Source organism: Eutrema salsugineum, unplaced genomic scaffold (assembly GCF_000478725.1).
Source record: "Eutrema salsugineum unplaced genomic scaffold, Eutsalg1_0 scaffold_2, whole genome shotgun sequence".
NCBI classification, from domain to species: domain Eukaryota; kingdom Viridiplantae; phylum Streptophyta; class Magnoliopsida; order Brassicales; family Brassicaceae; genus Eutrema; species Eutrema salsugineum.
The window spans coordinates 18,998,283-19,014,272 of record NW_006256829.1 but is presented as its reverse complement, the minus strand read 5'-3'; the positions used below and the strand labels follow the sequence as shown (position 1 = coordinate 19,014,272).

Sequence of the window (15,990 nt, the reverse complement as noted above, 5' to 3'; positions counted from 1 at the left end):
GAGGTAGAAGGAGTTCGGCTGATAAATCCTCCTCAACAAGAACCAGAGGACGACGAAGCCATTCCTATGGATGAAGACGCCTTGCCAGCCGAGCCGGAGTACGGCTGCAACAAAGAATGGCTTGGAGCTATCCGAGTGTATATCGCCGATGGAGAGGTGCCAACCAACAAATGGGAAGCCCGCAAACTAAAAGCTCAGGCCGCACGGTATGTCCTCGTCGATGGCGAGGTGTTTAAATGGAGATTTTCAGGGCCTCTCATGACATGCGTCGAAGGACTGGAGGCAAGAAAGATCATGCACGAAGTGCACAGCGGCGCGTGTGGGAACCATTCTAGCGGAAGGTCGCTCGCTATCAAGATAAAACAGCACGGTTACTTCTGGCCTACAATGGTCAAGGACTGCGAACAAAATTAACGGCGAAGTGCGAGAAGTGTCAGCGGCACGCTCCAACAATTCATCAACCTACCGAGTTGCTCTCGTCAATTCCATCACCTTATCCGTTCATGAGATGGTCGATGGACATCGTCGGATCTCTACATCGCTCGAAGTAGAGGCGTTTTCTGCTCGTCCTCACGGATTACTTCTCCAAGTGGGTCGAAGCCGATTCCTACGCAAGCATAAAGGATGTTCAAGTCGAACACTTCGACTGGAAAAATATCATCTGCAGACACGGGGTCCCCTAAGAGATAGTCACCGACAATGGATCCCAGTTAATCTCAACACGCTTTGAAGCCTTCTGCGAGAAGTGGAAAATCCGTCTAAGTAAATCTACCCCAAGATACCCTCAAGGGAACGGGCAAGCCGAAGCAGCCAACAAGACGATCCTCGACGGTCTGAAAAAGAGGCTCGACGCCAAGAAAGGACGGTGGACAGACGAACTCAAAGGAGTCCTTTGGTCTCATCGGACAACTCCGCGCCGAGCCACCGGGGAAACTCCATTCGCCTTGGTCTACGAAACAGAGTGCATAATCCCCTCGGATGTGGATTTCCCAGGTATTCGACGAAGACTTCTACCAGGACAGGAGGGCTTGAACCACTTCATGATGCTAGATGAGCTCGATCTAATCAACGAAAAGCGCGACCAAGCCTTAATCCGAATCCAGAACTATCAACAAGCAACGGCGAGATACTACAACAAAAACGTTCGTAGTCGAAGATTCAAAGAAGGGGAGCTTGTCCTCCGAAAGGTCTTCCAAAACACTGCCGAGAAGAATGCAGGAAAGCTCAGGGAAAACTGGGAAGGCCCTTACAAGATTACAAAAGTTATTCGCCCAGGAGTCTACGAACTCGCGACGCTAGCTGACGAAGCGATTCCAAGATCATGGAACGCAATGCATCTAAAGAAATATTATCACTAAAGGCACAGCACGGTCAACATGAGCTACGGGACGGCTTGATCCCTGCAAAGGGTACGCAGGCAGCCCGTCCTCGGACGGGTTCAGCTGTCCCCCCTCCTAAAAAGAAATTAATTCGAATTAAATTTAGGGTTATTAATGCCTAGTATTCATTTGAAAATGACAATTGCGAGGCTTGTATACTTGGTAAACATTGCAAGTCTGTTTTTCCTAGATCATCTACAATTTATGAAAAATGCTTTGATTTAATTCATTCGGATGTTTGGACCTCTCCATGTCTGTCTAGAGAAAATCAGAAATATTTTGTTACTTTTATTGATGAGAAATCGAAATATACTTGGATCACTCTACTCCCTTCTAAGGATAGAGTTCTTGAGGCTTTCATTAACTTTCAAAGCTATGTAACTAACCATTATAATGTCAAGATTAAAATTTTAAGGTCAGATAATGGTGGTGAATACACAAGTCAAGTTTTCAAACAGTTCCTTACCAAGGAAGGCATTGTCCATCAAACGAGCTGCCCTTATACACCCCAACAAAATGGAGTAGCTGAACGGAAGAATCGACATCTTATGGAGGTGGCAAGATCCATGATGTTCCACACTAATGTGCCTAAACGTTTTAGGGGAGATGCCATGGTCACAGCATGTTACTTAATCAATCGGCTTCCAACTAAGATTCTTCATGATCTTTCACCCTTTGAGGTACTTAATAACTCTAAACCACCGATTGATTTTTACGTGTATTCGGCTGTGTTTGCTTTGTCTTGATACCAGGAGAACAAAGAAATAAGCTGGACGCTAAGAGCATCAAAGGCATGTTCATTGGCTACTCGATTAATCAAAAGGGGTACAAGTGCTATATCCCCGAGACAAGAAGGGTTATGGTCTCAAGAGACGTCAAGTTCATTGAGAGTAAGGGGTACTATGAAGAGAAGAACTGGGAAAGCCTTCGTGATCTCTCCCATTCCCCATCAGACCGTGCCGCTACATTACATATATTACTGGAAAATCTGAGAGGAGGAAATTCACAAGTTCCCGTAGCTCGTAATGAACCTCACGATCAAGGGGGAGCTGAGTCAGGGGACGGGGAAACTCTAGCTAATGCTCAAGAGACTGAGGCAGTCCAGGCAGAGCCTCACGCCACCACAGAAAGTCCAGCTGAAGCTCCTCCTGAGTCATCAACGACTACTGATCAACCAGCCCTTCGACGAAGTCAGAGGATCCGGAAAGATCCCTCAAACTGGATTAACACCAGAGTTTATTACAATAGTCAAGCTGTTGCACATCCAATCCAGGCCGTCTGTTCCTTCGCTCAGTTCCCAAGAGAACATCAAGTGTTCATCAGCTCACTGGATCAAGACGAGATTCCAAGGACATACGACGAAGCCATGCAGCATAAGGTTTGGAGAGATGCAGTGGACGCAGAAACTGATGCAATGGAGAAGAATCATACATGGGATGAAGCTGAGTTACCCAAGAAGAAGAAACCTGTTAGTTCTCGGTGGGTCTTCACTATTAAGCGCAACAGCAATGGCGAGATCGAGAGATATAAAGCTAGACTTGTAGCTCGAGGTTTCACTCAAACTCAGGGAGAAGACTATGATGATACTTTTGCTCTGGTGGCTAAACTTCATACTGTTCGCGTAGTCCTCTCCCTTGCTACCAACTTGGAGTGGGATCTTTGGCAAATGGATGTCAAAAATGCTTTTCTTCAAGGAGAACTCGAAGACGAGGTCTATATGACACCACCTCCAGGTCTTGAAACGTCTGTTGCTCCGGGAAAGGTTTTGCGACTGAGAAAAGCTATATATGGTCTTAAACAATCACCTAGAGCTTGGTATAGGAAACTCAGTGTTACTCTTCTTGATCGTGGGTTTCGCAGATCAGAAGCTGACCATACCTTATTTACCTTTCAGAGCCAAGCAGGTATTATAGTCATTCTCGTCTATGTAGATGATATTATCATCTCTGGGAATGACAAGGTAGGAATTCAGTCTACTAAATCATATCTGAAATCGGTATTTGATATTAAAGATCTCGGTGAACTAAAGTACTTCCTTGGGATCGAAGTATGTCGATCAAAAGAGGGTCTCTTCTTATCTCAAAGGAAGTACATTCTCGATCTCTTGACTGAAACAGGTACATTGGATGCTAAAGCAGCAAAGACACCTTTGGAAGAGGCATATAAGGTTCACCAACAGGGGGAGAATGTGACCACTGATGATCTGTTCGAGGACCCCAAGAAATATAGACGCCTGGTTGGTAAACTTATATACCTCACTATAACACGCCCTGACTTATGCTTTGCTGTGAATCAGGTGAGCCAGCATATGCAAGCTCCCAAGAAATCTCATTGGAAAATGGTGGATCGGATACTTAGATATCTCAAAGGAACTTCAGAACAAGGAATCTGGATGGGATGCAATGGCAACTCAGAGATTGTAGGTTACTGTGATGCAGATTGGGCTGGTGACCGAGAAGATAGAAGATCAACCACTGGCTATTGTACCTTCATTGGGGGAAATCTTGTCACCTGGAAGAGCAAGAAGCAAAAAGTTGTTTCATGTTCAAGCGCTGAAGCTGAATATAGGGCAATGAGAAGGCTTACTACTGAGTTAATGTGGCTCAAGATGCTACTCAAAGACTTGGGAATTGATACACCAGAACCTATTACTATGCATTGTGACAATCAATCAGCGATTCATATCGCTTCAAACTCGGTGTTTCATGAGAGGACAAAGCATATTGAGGTAGATTGTCACAAAGTAAGGGAACAGATGCAGCTAGGAGTGATTCTGCCATGTTATACGAAGAGATCGGATCAATTAGCTGATATCTTCACTAAGGCGGCGAGCTTGAAGACGTGTGAGTTCGTTCATGAGAAGTTGGGGGTTGTTAGTGTGGTGAGATCATAGTCCTCTAAGTGAAAGGACTCATACTCTTTTTCCCTGAGTATGTTTTATCCCATGAGGTTTTCATACTCAGGTTTTTAATGAGGTGAGTCTCGAAGCTTCCAAGCTAAACCTTCAGCTATCTTACGGTTTTGCTTGAGGGGGAGTGTGAAATAAATCGAGACTTAACAAGCATAGAACGAGGATCGCTTGTCCACCAAGAAAGATCAAGGCAAAGTCAAACCTTCTAGAAGTCATTTGAATCAACGAAGGGAAGCAAGAGTCACGTGTAGTCCTTAAGCCAATATGACCGTTGTGGAGATGTCTCTTTCAACATAGGTTGCTGTAGAAAATATCTAGCAATTGTTTATTCTTTCTGTATGTCCATATATAGCTTGTAAAGAGAAACCATTTTAGGTTAAGAAATGAGAAGTATCTCTTTCTCTATACTTTTCTATTCTCTCGCCGCCTCTCTCACTTATTCTCACATCTACTCTCTAAACTCGTCACTAATCTCTTAATACTCTTATTCCGCAATCTATTCTTCATATTCTTACACTTTTGTCTTTCTCTGAATTGCATGAATACCAGGCGTAGACCTGCAGGAGACATTCCAATTCTAGACGAGATAGACAGACACGAAAGAGAACTTCGAAGACTTAGACGAACGCAAGGAATGGCCAACGACGACCAGCCTGGAGATCCTATTAATCGAAATTTAAATATGGACCAAGACGGGTCCGAACATGGAGAAAACGAAGAGAATGACCACATAGAAGGTGATCATGCTCGACAAGATGGAGAGGAGGACGAGGTTCTTCCAAGAAACCACCAGAACCGAGAGAGAGAAGGACGTGAAGACCTTGATCCACCCATCAATGTAGCCGATGGTGACCACCCAGCAATGCAGCCGAATGAACGCATTCACCGCCCCATTCCGCCGGCAAATCAACACCGAAGACAAGCCAGGAACCATCGCATAGCTGATTTTGATGCAACTACTCAAAATTTTCAGAATCGATCTGCGATTCAAGTACCATTTCCAAACCGGAATGAGTTTGAAGTCAAGCCTCAAATCATCTCATTGGTGAAGCAAAACCAGTTCCATGGAGTTCCTTCTGAGCATCCAATGGACCATATCGAGCTCTTTGAAGAAATTTGCAGCATGATGAGAACAAACCAAGTTCCACCTGACTATTTAAAGTGTAAGTTGTTCCCTTTTTCATTAGCAGATAAAGCTCACCGTTGGTTGAAGTCTTTGCCTGCAGGATCGATTACTAATTGGGAAGAATGTAGAACTGCTTTCCTGAACCACTTCTACACTAAGTCAAGGTCGAACAATTTGAGAACGAAGATCTTAATCTTTCAACAAGGGTCAACTGAATCTTTCTATGAAGCTTGAGTACGTTTTAAGGAGTATGAACGTGATTGCCCTCATCATGGATTTCATGGATCAAGCCTGCTGAGCACATTTTACCGAGGTTTGCAACCAAAATACAAACTTTCACTTGATACAGCTAGCAATGGAGATTTTGGGCAAAAGACGATAACCCAAGGAAGAGCTCTCATCGAAAATTTGGCCCAAGCCAATAGCAATGATTGTCCTGAATATGATCGATCAATGAAGCAAGCTGGAACAGACAACAAGGAGATAACCGAATTGAAGAACATGGTGAGCCAGCTTCTGAAGAGCAACAATCGCCCGATCCATGCTTGTGAGACCAACAATGGCGCAGAAGATGAAGGACCTAGTGATATCGATCACATTAATCAAGCATTTCAAGAAGAAGATATGAACTACGTAGGAGCACTGGTGCCATACCAAAATCGCTCCAACAACAACTTCAACAACATCTTCCGGAATGCAAATTACAACAATCTCTCTTACCGCAATCCAAATGTGGAGAATCCTCAAGATCAGTACTATCCACCTCAGCAAAAATCATTCCAAAACAAGTTTCAAGGCGGAAACTTTGGAGGAATAGTACCATATCAACCGCGACAGCCATATAACTACCAAGGTACGAATTTTAATAATCAATTTGTACAACAGCAGGGAGTCACGACGAACCAGCTAGCTTCACAAATTGGTAGACTTGAACAGTCAATCCAACAACTCGTTATGACGAACGAAAAGGCATCTAAAGACATGAACGTGAAAGTGGACTGCATGTACAATGATCTGAATGGTAAGTTTGAATCCTTATCTTCGCACGTAAAAAAGTTAGATGTGCAAGTCGCCCAGACAGCCGACTCTATGAAGAGGCAAAGTGGAGTTCTTCCAGGAAGAGTTGAAGATAACCCTAAGAAGTTTTGCAACGCCATAACCACATTGCCCGAAGAAGAGTCTGGAACCGATGGAAAGAAAGAAGAAACCCCAATCTTTGTACCTCTGTACAAGGATATCGATCCCAAGCAGCCACCGTTTAAGGTACCCGAACGATCACCGTTTCAAAGGCTTACCAAAGCCGATGATCCGGGACGTTTTGTTTTCCAGTGTTTCATTTCAGGAATAAGTTTACAGACTGCTTGTGCGATTCCGGAGCCAATGTCAACATCATGTCTAAGACATTTGCCAAAAAATTGGGCATAAAAACCTTAAGGACATCGACGGTTAAGGTTATCTTTGGAGATTCATCTCAAAAAGATACTGAAGGGGCGATTCATGATCTACAAATTCTAGTGGGAGATAAGATTGTTCCAGCAGATTTCCAAGTCTTGGAGATGGATAAAGACAAGGAGAGGCCACTCATTTTCGGGAGGCCATTCCTAGCTACAGTAGGAGCAATAATCGATCACGAAAACCGGCGTGCTGTTTTCCTCAATGTGGACAGAAAAAGGTACTATCCTACTATCTTAGATGAATTTCCAAGCAAAGGAAACAGGCCAAAAGAGAAAGAAAAGGAGAAACCGAAAGCTTTTGCAAAGATCAAAATCATCATTCCACCAGATGCAACAGAAACTAGTGAGGACCAAATCCAGGAGCTGATCGAAAACACAAAAAAGGGTTCTGAACAACATTAAGGTCCGAAAGAAGATTAAAGGTAAGAAGACTTCTCTTCAAGGGGAAGAAGTAAGACCTCCACCAACCGGAAGTGATAAAGGAACATCAAGTGGAGTGCCATTCAAATCAGCCTGATTCCTCATGCTTACGTCGAGCTAAACAACTTAAAACAAAAGCGCTTAATGGGAGGCAACCCATTTAGGTACTCTTTCTTTTAGTTTTCTTTTCCATTTTAGAATTTATGCTTTCTTTTTCTTTTTAAGTTTTAGGTATTTTATAAAACAAAAACACAAAAAAAAACAGAAAATTAGAAAAACCAAAGAGAAAAAGGTAGGTCTTTAGCTGCTCGGCCCGGCAAAGACGAGAAGATTGGACAATAGGCCGCAGGAGGAAGACCCGCGGTCGCAACTGACGGGACCGCGGCAAACCGTGCATCGACCACGGCACCGTGAATGCGACCGCGGCCGAGCCTTCATCAACCGCGGTCGCGCGTCTCCTGACCACGGCCGTTAGTCGTTGAGGTGGTGTCGCGGATTTGTGACGTTTTTCGGTGATTCTCGATGTTTCCCGAAATGTTCCCGGTAAAACCGAAAAGATCCTCTGTAAGTTTTAAACTTTCCTAATGTGTAAACAAGAAAAGGTAAGTTCCCATAAACTTAAAAATTTCCAGAAATTTTCCTTTTTTGCTTCAAAAACGCTTTTTAAAGAAAAGAAACAAACTTTTTGGAGCAAAACTCTTTCTTCTCTTCTTCTCCAAAAGACTTAGAGATTTAGGAGAAAGAACACATTTTTCAATTCTTAAGCTTTTTAAGAGATTTTTGGCTCAAACCTCACTCTTTTTCGAAGCTGATTTCAATTCTGCCATTAATTCTCTCTTTCCAGCAAGGTATGAACCTCAAACTCACCATTTTTACTCGATTTTGAACTTAGGGTTTTCTTTGAAAACCCAAAATCTTGGTCTATTGATGGTGGAAATAGTTTAAGGATGATAGATTATCCATTTAGGTTATCTAAAAATTGATTTTAGCACCTAGCTTAAGAGGAATTGAGATTTTTGAAATTTGGGTTCTTCATGCTTCATAAAAATCGAATTTGGAACAGCAAAATTGATGAATTTGATTTAGTCTTGTGTGATTAGTGATTAGTATTGGGTAATCTTTAGAATTCACATGGAAATTGATCATAAAAACCGATTTTTAGAAGATTTCTATGTTGAGGACATAAAAAATCCGAATTTAGTCATGAACTACTATATTTCTCTGATTTAATATCAATTTTGTTTACTTCTAGTTTTAATTAATCTCTTTATACTGGTATTAGTATAACAGATCTTAATGTGTTAAAATTAGCATCCCAAATTCACTCTTTTTCCAAGAATCATTTCATTTTGCAGAAAATGGATGAAACCAGATCCCGAAGGAGTCGTCGAACTGGTAGCAGCTCCGATGACATTCCCGACGATGCTACTCTAGGAGAGTACATGCTGAACAAGGCCAGACCGAGAAGAAGAAGCTATGTGATGAGATTGCTCCAGCACTCAAGAGAAACACGAGCACCTCCTGAACCACAACAGATTCGATACATTGGGAGGGAGACAAACCCGAGAGTGGACTATGCAAGGCGTTTCAAGAAGCTGAACATCAAACCCACGCCTTGCATTGATTATCATACACTCGAGATGCTTGGAATCAGAGAGGATGTGATCTGGTACATCGATGCACTTAAGCTGAGACCCTACTTGGAGCTGAACCTTCCGACTTATCCTGAGCTAGTCCGTGAGCTTTTAGCGACCGTTACACTCCACCACACGAAGAGGAGGAACCCCAGAGCATCAGATGGCATCTTGTCATTCTCTATCCACGGATAGCCTTATTCTCTCACCATTTCTGAGGTTTGTGAAGCTCTTAAGCTTCCATACACTGATGGCATTCATCTTGAAGATGAACCTGATCTTAACCTGTGGAGAGAGATGGGTCATGGAGCCTATGATAGTGGGAGATCTAAGTCAGCCCTTCTTAGCCACCCAGCAGTGAGAGTTGTGCACAAACTCTTAGCACACACGATTTTCTCTAGAGCTAACATGGGAGGTGTTTTGAAGACTGAGCTCATTACACTTCAGATTCCGTTTATGGATGATCCACGACTTGCTTGCTTTGCCTGGATCATAGCGCAGAATATGGTAAAGGTGAAGCATGATTTACATGGTTGCGACGACGCTACTCCAGCCTTCGGGAGTGCTATTACAGCGATACTACAGGCTGTAGGATTCGATTTCTCATCTGATGATCCACTCCTCGATGTCTGGTATGATCTACTTTATCTCTCTTGCGATCACACTATCTCTCGTGCCGCTTTCGATCCAGACAGGTTTGGTTACAAGTATTGCACTGGCACTGAGGAGCATCGAGTCCGCTTACCTTCAGCATCTATCTCGAGATTGAGTACCGGAGGACGCCCTCGATGGACTCCGGAATCCGATGATTTTCTGCCATCCGTACCTCGTCTACCATTCACCATTGGCCAATACATAGTGGCCAAGGCGAGGCGTGATGCAGCTGCGGCCCGTGCTCATTTTCAGCCATCCATTCCGACCGGCCACACCTCATCATCTACATCATCTCACACTCATTCCGATCTAGAGCGCAGAGTTGAGAGACAGGGACGACGCTTTGAGCGCGTTGTCACCTTCCTACAGGAGCAGCACCAGTTCGCAGACGACACTTCAGAGGATGAGTGATTGATCAGCACTTCACTACCATCACGGTTCTATCATAATTTTCTTTTTATTTTATCTTATTTTGATTTTATTCACCATCTTCTCACCAACTTTTTCACACTGGGGACATTGTGATTTAAGTCTGGGGGAGGATGTCTATCCGTACTAATCATTTTCCTGCTTTGCTTTTAATTTTCAAGTACTTTTTAAATTTAAGTATGTAACCTATTCGACATTAAGTATTTTTCAGGAATGTTTGACGCAAAACTATGATGATTTAGGCCTGCACACTTCTACACTATGCATGATAGCTCATTTGTGGTTAGCACTAGACTAGGCGGTAGCTAGAGTACTTGCACCACGAACTCCCACCAGAGGACTTCTATTCATGGAGATTCTTTCTGACAGGATATACTAGCTCATTTTATTTGAACTTAATATTGATATCTAATTTTCTCATCATTGATTTTAGGCAGGCATCAACATACACATCTAGGACGTCTTTTACCATCACTTTTACCACTCTTTGTCGTCCTAGATGACCTGTTTATCTTTATCTGGTACCATACCCTAAACCCAAAACCTTTGTTTTCAATCCTCATACATTCTCTCTTTAGTTTATATCAGCAGATATGTGCAAAAACGTCGGAGAGAAGAGGAGCGACGCAGTTTTCAGTCACTCACAAAGGAGACTGAATGGAATTGGGAAGGAAAAGTATCAGAAATATAATAAAGCTTTACAAGACAGATATTAACTGGTAAATTCGTGCTCTCTAAGACTCTATATCTAAAGGTGTTCCTATCTCTTTTTTAAAAAAAAAAAAAAAAAAAAAAAAAAACGTGAAAAGAGAAAAATGAACAAAAAGCCTAATGAGTCTTAGATTGTCGAAATTTGTGGGGAAATAAGCAACCACTATTCATTTAAGGAGCTATTGTTTTGAAAGATTTACAAAAATCTAAGTCTGGGGGAGTTTGGAGAGAACCTGAGGAAGAAGACCATGAATCTATGTCAAGAAAAAGTGACTGAAAACTGTGGATACCAACAGCTTCACTCTCTCTTGCGGTTTTGCATAATGTCTTGCACCCTCCAGATCTTCAGGTAACCCTTAAACACTTTAAGCCACACCCCCGAAATAATCCTTCCTTACACCTAGCCTAGATTGCCTTGCCTAGAATTTTCTATGATGAGAACCACCGAGATTTTTAATGAATGTTAAGAGCTAGTTGACTGGAAGTTAGATCTTAGTGCATAGATTTCTGCATGACGGATTAACAGACTAGTTATGCATGTATTGCTAGTGAGAATTTTCTAGGCTATTCCCGATTGATGCATACGAATTGATATTGGTCTAGAAGTTTGGTCTCTGAGATTTTGTTTAGTTCCTGCGTTTTCAAACCTCTCGCCGAGATTTAGCCTTTGTTTTGTTTGAGGACAAACAAAAGACTAAGTCTGGGGGAGTTGATAACACCGGATTTTGACCATTTTTATGGATCACTTTAATATCTTTTACAGGTGTTTTTACTCCATTTTCAAAGGTTTTCAAAGGATTTCTATGTTTCCGGATTTTAAAAGACTTTTCAGGTAATTTGGGATAAAGAGGCACAAAATGGAACAAAAAGACTCTTTTGGATAAATGCATACTGTCAGAACTCTCATAGAGAGACGAAGACCTTCTCACCGTCTGATCACCCTCAAAATTGGACAACTTATAGAAGAATCAACCAGCTTTCAAATGCACTTGGTTTGGAGACATTCCAACGGTTGGATCTCAAGATAATCCATTAGCCCCGAAGCCACGCGGAGTCGGCCAGCAACTCACACGACCGCGGCCAACAAGCTATTTGCCGCGGTCAGAAGCTTCCCGACCGCGGGAAACAAGCCAATTGCCGCGGTCACAGCACTCTCGACCGTGGCATTCAAGCTCCGACTTAAAGCCCACTTATCTGAAGCCCAAAGTCATTCCCAGCCTCAATTCCGGAACCCTAGAGACCATGGAGCATTGGAGACTATAAATACATGTCATTTAGGTCGTTTTTAGGGAGAACCCTTCATACTTTACAGAAACCCTTTTCCTTTAGCCGTTTTTATGAGATTTTTGTAGAAGATTGTTCAAGTCCGAGTTCTTCAATAGAGAAGCTTTCTTTATCTCTTTTCTTTACTGTTTTTCATTACTTTTATTAAAACCAATGATGATGTCGAACTCAGCCATGTCTGAGTAGATCCCGAGTTGGGCTTAGGGTTCCCGAAAGGGGCTCTCATAATCGATTAAGACATCTAGGTTTATAGATCTGGGATTTCGACCTGTTCTCTGTTTATTCTTGTTCTTATTGCATGTATGCTTGATTGATCACCTAGTATCTGATCTAGATAGTTAGTGTTGCGAAAGTTTTCATTAAGTATCAGCCCTAGAATGAAACAGGCAATTTTTCCGTAGGAGTGGAAACCTACCTGCGGCGAGATCGTGAGTATTGACGAGTCTTATGCAGCTCTTGCGTTCTCTCCCTTCCAGGGCCAGAGTGGAAACCTACTGGTCAGGCTTGCGAGAAACAGTTGGTTATGATCACGACAGTGACGTAGTCATACCGCCGTACTCTAGCTCTAGAACCCATATATTGTTATCCATCAATCCCAATCTATCTACCTTAATGTTAAAACCGATTATGATCCCTTAGAGTTCCCAAAAGCTCAGCGTTTTTAGCCATAGTTTACAATTTCCATCGATTTTTTTTTGCTTTCTTAGACCTGCATTTTAATTTCCTTAGTTCGTTATTTACTTGCTTTATTTACCTTTCATGCGATATTTTACTTGCCTTATCTTTGTTTAGTTCGATATTTTACTTGTTCTACTGCCTTTCATTCGATTTCTTTACTTGCCTTTTTAGGATAGATTTATTTGCTTTATTTTGCTTTAGTTTAATTCAAGAAAAACAACCCACCTTTAAAACCAATTTAGTCTAGACATAAAGTTAAAAACCGTAGAAGAATACTAGGCACACAAATCTCTGTGGATTCGATCCCTAAATACTGCAACAGATTAGCTGTGCACTTGCGGCTTTCTTTTGTTTTGTTAAGGGTAAAACTTGTTCCCTCACGTAGCTGACACACTCAGCACCGCATCACAGATCCAAACCAGCATACAGATCAAAATGTCAGTGAAAAATCTTCTCCATGGATGGTGGTGAAGGATTTGGATCTAGATTTACACTTGAATCTCGTGGTCGCGAATCCGCCATTTCTACAACTAGAATTGCTTGTGGTTATTTCGGTTGTGTATGAAGATGAGGAAGATAATAAACAGTACATGAAACAAGTTATGTGGACAAGTACACAAAGCTAATTAGTGGACACGTACATATAATGCGCTTTCCCTGTAGATATTTTTTACTGGATATATCCTGACTGTAGTATCATGTATGTGTTGTAGTTTCTTTCACCAACGAATGCTTGAATATGGTTGCTTTGAATTCAATTGGTGTGGACCTTTCATATGGACATATTATCATGTACATGTCATATTATTTATGTTGAATATCTTCGCTTAGAATCAAAGTTTGTATGTCATGTACATGTCCACAAATCATATTAACTATATAGTCTATGTTCCATATGGTTATAGTTATATGGATAAGTACACAAAGTTTGCTAGTGGATACATACACATAACTCACTTCCGTATAGATATCTAAATTTGCTTCATATTTTGTATGTGTTTCCATTGGCTGTAATCGGTAGTTGTACATGTCCATGACAATACATAACAATAAGATAATAACTTATCCATAGGAACATGTCCGTTGATAGTTTAATAAAGAATCAATAAAAATATCCATGTGGACATGTCTTAATGGATAAGATAATATGGATATGATTTGAACATCACAATATCATCTGCCTAGATAAATTCAGAGATGAATAAAGAAGAGAGAAGCTACGATAATGATATGGTGTAAAGCAGAGGAGCGATGGAAAGTTTTGTGTCCATGTCCACATAGATACACTTCGGTTGATATAAACGTTTAAAATACATTGCATTTATCCGTGTGGATAAGCCTATAAAATTTGCGTTCATTAGTGGTGAAAGTAGACGTGGTTGCGGTGATCATCACTTTTTTGCATTCACAACGTCGGAGACGACGGAGAGGCTTGGACTACGACATAGAGGACGACATGAATAACAGCAGATACGACGACATATACAATAGGAGATATGGTGTAAGAAGGATGAGCGATGCAAAGCTTTGTGTCCATGTCCACGTGGATACACCCATATTGATATGAAGCTTAAAATGCATTGTGTTTATCTGTGTGGATACGTCCATAAACTTTACGTCCATCATTGGAGAAAGCAGAATTGGTCGAGGGGGTCATCACTTATGGACAGATAGAGAGCGATGCAAACCTTTGTGTCCATGTCCACATGGATACACACATATTGATTGAAGTGCAAATTCGAACAAACCTTTGGCTGTGGCAGTCGGGAGACCAACATATGATGGTGGAAAGTAGCTGCAAGCTCACCGAGATCTATAAAAATGAAGATGCAAATAGAGAACGTCCACAACGCTGTGTCCACACCACTGCGTTCACACTGCTATGTCCACACCGCTGCATTCACACTAAAATATAGTCCATTGAATTAAGTACATATAGAGGTGAACAAATAGAGATTGTATACGTGTACAAGTGGACATGGACATGTAGCTAGCCAAAAAAAAAACAGAGAAACAGATCTAAGAAAGAACAATCTAGATTCAACAAAAAAAAAAACAGAAAATGGGTATAGATTAGATCCATGTGTAGACTTGTTTTAATCATGGTACCTGTAAACATACACACACAAAAAATATATTGTTTGCTCATATTAATCATAAAAAGAAATGAAGATCCAACTTAAGGAAGAGAACAAGGTGGAGAAGAGAAAGAAAAGGGAACAAAGAGAGAAGAAGAAGAAGGAAGTAGCATAGATTGGTGAAGAACAGATTCTGACCAAGAAATACAGTTGAATTTTCTGGTGGCTCTGCAATTCAAATCTGGTTTTTATTTTTCCTGAGTTGCAGATGTTGGTGAAAAAAGATGACAGAAAATTGAAAGTAACAGAGAAAAGAAGAAAATAAGAAGAAAAAAAGGAACGAAAAAAGAAGAAGACCAATGTTAATTTAGAATCAGGGTTAAAGAAATTATATCATAATCGGTTAAGGTGGTCAAATGATTTTCTGAAAAGGAGCATGTTGTATTTTCACAAGAAAAAATAAAAGAAAGTGCTACTTAAATGCAAAGTGTCATAAACTGTAAATATTAACTAAATAATGTTATTTTTTTTATATATAAATGAAAATTAATTCTTCCAAATAATTGTAGTAACTAATATTTATTAAACAAATTAATTAAAGATAAATATAAATTTAAATTGCATATAGTTATGTGCTAATGATTTCTGTAAAACCCGGTAATTATCTTTAAAAAATTATCTCTTAAATTAGTTGTACTTCTAGGAATGCCCGTGTAAATTGAGAAAATTTGCATTTTAATAATAGTCATTTTACTTCATCAATTTTGTAGTTCTTGGTAGTTATTCATAAATAAAGAAAACTTTCCTAAATAAATTTTATTGATTTAGAACACTTCTTCTTAATCGCTGATATGTATATACTCAAATAAGAAAATATACATATTTGAAAATAAAATAATTTAACATAAAATCGTGATCTATACATTTTAGTTATTCTAGGATTTATCTTTAATAGGAATTATTATTATTTACTAATAAAAAGGAAAAAATATGTGCATCATAGATATAATCGTTTAAAACCCTAAAAACCACGGCTTTATATACGATCGTAAGCTTACGATAATTCTCTCACCCTTCTAGGCAACTAATAAAAAAGAAGAAACCATTCTATTAGCTTATAATTATAACTCGATTTCTCATTAGGGTTAAATCACAATGGGTACACATAACGCGAAGATCTCATGTGACATCTTGCTTGATTCATCCTCTATTGCTGATAACAATGGTAACTT

The 15,990-nt window shown here is 40.6% G+C and overlaps 1 non-coding gene across 1 annotated transcript; it reads right to left on the bottom strand.

Moving 5' to 3' along the window:
* Positions 1-5,587: 5,587 nt before the first annotated feature.
* LOC112086923 lies at positions 5,588-5,694 on the bottom strand. The gene has a single exon (XR_002899777.1). It is a non-coding gene; the product is annotated as a small nucleolar RNA R71 (small nucleolar RNA).
* Positions 5,695-15,990: the final 10,296 nt, after the last annotated feature.